This window comes from Macadamia integrifolia, unplaced genomic scaffold (assembly GCF_013358625.1).
Source record: "Macadamia integrifolia cultivar HAES 741 unplaced genomic scaffold, SCU_Mint_v3 scaffold1228, whole genome shotgun sequence".
Classification (NCBI taxonomy): Eukaryota; Viridiplantae; Streptophyta; class Magnoliopsida; order Proteales; family Proteaceae; genus Macadamia; species Macadamia integrifolia.
Window position 1 is genome coordinate 182724 of NW_024868127.1, and position 5178 is coordinate 187901.

The 5178-nt window shown below is 37.5% G+C and overlaps 1 long non-coding RNA gene across 1 annotated transcript; it reads left to right on the plus strand.

Moving 5' to 3' along the window:
• The first annotated feature begins 1280 nt into the window (after positions 1-1280).
• LOC122063177 lies at positions 1281-2459 on the plus strand. The gene is made up of 2 exons (XR_006135219.1): positions 1281-1480; positions 2159-2459. It is a non-coding gene; the product is annotated as an uncharacterized LOC122063177 (long non-coding RNA).
• The last annotated feature ends 2719 nt before the right edge of the window (positions 2460-5178 follow it).

Genomic DNA, 5178 nt, shown 5'->3' on the forward strand with positions numbered 1-5178 from the left:
TGAAAATACCAAGAGGTCGAGGATTCTCTGAGGAAACAAAGATGAGCAAAAATGAAAATCCTTATCTAATCACCTGATTCCAGGATTTTCATTTTGGGCATGGAAGAAGTGGCCTTCTTGTGAGGCTCAAGAATCGCAGTCTGATTGGAGACAACAATGGACTGCAAGTTATATAGCTCTCCCAAGATGGCTCGCTTCTTCGTAACAGGAAGTTGCGGGAGTCTCGGGTATCAAAGAAGCGGCTCTCTTCATCGCAACAAGGGTAACCCTCATGCGATTCTCCTTGTTACCCATGTTCGCCAAACACGATAAGGTCTGGAAATGGGTATATGAGATGAGAACGGAGGAGAGAGAGAGAGAGAGAGAGAGAGAGAGAGAGGTGTGAGACCCTAAGGACCTTTGTACAAGTTTGTAGTGAGTGGTAAGTGTACTCTGAGAATGATTTTGAATTCTAAATTCTGAAACAGTAAGAGAGAGAGAGAGAATGAGAGGGAAGAAGAGGAGGGAGGGAGAAAGCTGCGGAGATGCCGCCACTTTTCCTGAAATTTCAAAACTTTGTAATATGCAATTGCGCTATATGGGAGCATTTCCGTCTTTCTAATTTAGGTACGGTTGAGTGTTGAGACCGGAGAAGGCGGAGATTATGAGATTCGCGTTGGCAGATGTGATTTTGGGTTGTTTCTCTATTTTTTTTATTTTGAAAATTCGTTCTGAATTTGGAATTTGATCGCTGAGGCTATGTTTGGTAGCATAGAAAAGAAAAGAAAAGAAAAGAAAACCGTATAGATTCTTGTACGGTTTTCTCCCCATTTTAAATATCTTTGTGCTTGGTTAGCATACAAGCATAAGAAGATTCTTAAATTTAAAATTCAAATTTCTCTTGATTTCTGTGAAATTTTCACTCGCCGCCATTTTTTTTTTCTTCCCGTGAGGACGAGATAAGTTGTATAGAGAAGAGAAAACTTTATATTTTGCTCTTTCTCCAACTCTGTCTCCCTCTCCAGGTGAAGAAACTGATCTCCATCGATCAAAAAAAGACATCACAGGTACCTCTCTCACCTCCAACCCTCTCTCTCTCTCTCTCTCTCGCCTCCAACTCTCTCTCTCTCTCGTCTCTCTCGGACTCAGACGGGAAGAATCCAATCAACGTGGGCGTCGGACTGGAAGATGGAGTTGCTGACTCCGACACCTCCTCCCCAACTCGCCGGACCATACTTCTCCGGCATATATTATCAGACGACTTCCCTTTCCTCACTTGGATCTTCTCGCGATCTTCATCATGATCAGGATCAGGATCAGGATCATTCTGTGACTCCACTATCGCCGGAATTTACGGAAGAAGTTGGTGACAGAATCACAGTTGCAGTTGGGAAGGTTCATAAAACACTGCCTTTGCTTCATTTCTGTTTCCGGAAGTTCGGCTGTCGAGAGATCGTTCTTCTTCATGTCCATCAACCTTCTTCCACAATTCCCACCCTCTGTAAGTTCTTTAAAGTTTCCCCCAATTTTTAAATTTTTATTGTGACATGTTCTTTTCGTTGTGTGATGGGTTTTCTTCTCCAACTCTGGAATGAAATGGGTTGCTGTGACATGGCATTTAGTTTGTTGATTGCCTTGAATTCTCTGAAATGATTTATGGATTACGCTTATATCATTTCCTTTTTAGGTTTCATCTAATTTATCCTTGTTCTTACTCTGATATTTGATTACCCATCTCCAAAGCTTGAACCTGACCTGTATTTCACTTCCTTTTCATATTGCCCGTGTCTAATTGTTCTGAACTAATGTGTCGTTTTACTCTCTCTCTCTCTCTCTCTCTCTCTCTCTTGGGTGAATGGAAAATATATTAAAAGAAAAAACAGTATACAATAACCAGCCAAAAAGGCCATACAAGAAGAGGTCCACTAAATACTAATACAAAGAAACCTCAATGGATTTTTTTCGATACATATATACAAAGAAACCTCAATGGAGGGGATACAAACTATTGCTGTATTGTTTTACTTTCGAATACCCATTGTAGTTTTTCTCTTTCGGGCGTTTATCATACTTGTATTCTTCCTTCACCTAGTATATTTTTCATGATAGAGTAATTTCCGACAGTTTTTAGTGGCAATTCGACAATAAAGTATTAATTTTTTTCTTTTGTTACCTGTAGTAGGAAAACTGCCTGCCAGTCAAGCAAACGAAGGAATGGTGTCTGTGCATCGGAGAGAGGAGATGGAACAGACAAGAAAACTTCTATTCAATTACTTGGCCATTTGCCGGAAAGCTCAGGTGATCTCTCTGATAACTCTTTTCTTTCCCCCGCTAGTAGTTTGGTAAGTGTGAAATATAACATGAATCCGTAATGGTAGTCTCTTTACACATCCTTGGATATTCATAAAGCAAAGGTAAATTTTTGTTGTCTCAACTATTATAACAATTTTCTACCAAAAAAAAAAAAACTATTATAACAATCTTTCCATCCCCGTCAACTGCCCTGCTTTTGAATGATGTGGAGTCACTCCCAATTGACAAAGTAGGTCTTTTGAGTATAAAGAGTGGCCAAATTTGACTGGTGCAATGGATCATTTCTTGATACATTGGTGGGAGGAAAGTAGTCCTCTCTCTCTCATTAAACGAAGGATTTCATTTCCCCTGATCAGTGCCAGGATTGAGTGCCAACCTTGTTGTCAGCAAGCTTATTCTCAGGAAAGTGTATGCGTCTGATGTGTATAATCTACCCCAATATGCACAAGACTACCAGATATATGACCCTCTTGATCGGAGTAAACCAACCACCAAACTTTGCAAATAGCATATTTGCCTGGTGCATCTAGGTAGAATTGCAATAGTAGAAGAGAGTAAACTTAATTATATACTGAAAACCGACCACTGATTCATGAGGCTACGATATGTATTGATTAAGTACTAGTATGGTGTGAGCTGTTGCAGGAAGTTACTTCAAATGATTTGGTATTCCATGTTCAATCCAATTCAAACTATTGAGTTCAGAGAAGATAAAGCTACATAATCTATCTTGTAATGATTTGGAATTTAGGTTTTGGCTCTAAAAAGAAATCAGAACCACGCCGAAATGGACTACTGGAGAATGAAATTAAATGCCAAGTTCACTAGGAGGTTCCAATGTTAATACACAGAATATTCAAGAATGAGAAGAAGAAGAAGAATGAGAGTGACAACATAAATAAACCAATTCTCAACATCTTTTACCATTTATATGGTACTCATGACAATCAAATAATCCTGTAGTCCAAGGATATGACTCAGATTCATTTAAGTAGGGTGACTTGATGGCCACTTGGGTCTCTGGGTCCTAACCCCTTTCTTACTCTGCTCTCATCCAATTCATCTTCTAACAAGACTTTGAAAATTCAGACTACTGGGGCATGCTGAATGAAAGAACTACAGTTTCAGACAAAACTGAGATAACATTTCTGATGATATATTTGAGTCAGTTTTAGAAATTCCCTTCCCTAGAGAGTCACACCCACAACATGAGAATAGTGCTCAAAATTTAAACACTTCAGGTGAGGTCATGGGAAACTTCCATATGCATTGAATGAAAGAAAAATGATCAATTTTGTGAAAATCCTAACAGTGAAAAAAGATCTGGCAGTGTTTTTGATGTGGGTCTTGGAGTTAATCAGAAGGACAGAGATCAATGCCCTGTAGATCTGACATTCGGTTAGTCTCAAGTTCTGTTATCAGGTTCTCTTCTAAATCTGGTTTTTTTTTTTTTCACATGATTCTAGTTTTCTAATGAGCTTTTGAACCTAAATCCAAAAATATGAATTGAAACTCATCCAGTATCATGCATAGCTATTTAAATTTTATTTTCTTTTCTTGTTATGTCAACCAATCACCAAGATTTCTTTTCTTTTCTTTTCTTGTCAATCAAACACCTGTGAAATCTTTATTTTTTCTTTTCTTTTCTTTTCTTTTCTTTTCTTCTCTTTTCTTTTATTTTCTAGATTCTTTTTTCTTTTCTTTTCTTTTCTATGCTACCAAACATAGCCTGAGGGAGAAAAGTTTTCGGGCATTGTTCATGTGGTGCTTTTCCGTTACTATTAGAAATGGAAAAATGTACATCATGACCCTGGGCAGATGGAATCCACATCCTCCCCTTGTAATGAAATGATACCTAAGATATGACCTATAAGATGGGACCTATATGTGTATGGTATTGTATCATAGTATAAGGGAAAATATGATTAAGGATTTACATAGAATGAGATTGATTAATGCTTGATAAAATATTGAAATAGGTCTTGGATTCAGCCATTAAGGGCGAAGGTCTGGATACCCATTGTTAGAAAAAAATAAAAAATAAAAAAGGGTCTTGGATGAATGCTTAATAAAATACTGAAAGTTCTCTATATGAAAAAGAGGAGTTCTTGCATCATAATGGTAGAATATAGTAGGGGTGTCAATTCTGAGCCTGCATCGGTAGGCCCGATCGAACCCAACACATTTATGGCATGTCTTAGACTGGCCCTATTATTAACCGTGTTGGGCTAAACGGGTGTTCATGGTGTAGCCAACTAGCCCATCGGGCGCCCGATCAAACTGATACGTTTATATGCCTGAGTTGAACCGACTCGTTGTAGCCCGATCCCTTTAATACTACATAAAATTTCTATTTTGCCACTACTATAAGAAACTAATTAAGCTTTCTTACACTTTGCTTTGTAGTAAGATTTGATTTAATTAAGCTTTATTCTGTAAGTTGTAATGGTCATAATCTATTTTTTTTTTTTTTAAAAGAACAATAATAATCTCAACCCAATTAAGAATATAATTTTAGGGTAAACACGTTTAAAGCCCGTTTAGACTTAAATATGTCCATAGCCCGATTAAAGCCCATTTAAGGAAGCTCGATTAAAGCCCGACAATTGATCGGCCCGATTATAAACTGTATCATCCAAATGAGAAAAAAGTGAAACAGCATTATCAAAGCTAGTATCAAACAAAAATTGCCACTAAAGTAGTGATTCCTTCATTCGCAACTACTCTAACATCCATATTCCAAATTGGCTTGTTACGCTCGACGCTCCTTTTCAAGAAGTGTTGAAGCATTAATAGATGAAATTGATTTTTCATATTTGTCATGAAAAGGGGGTTAGTATTTCTCATTCATTCAAACAACCTGACATCAATTTTTTTTTTTTTTTT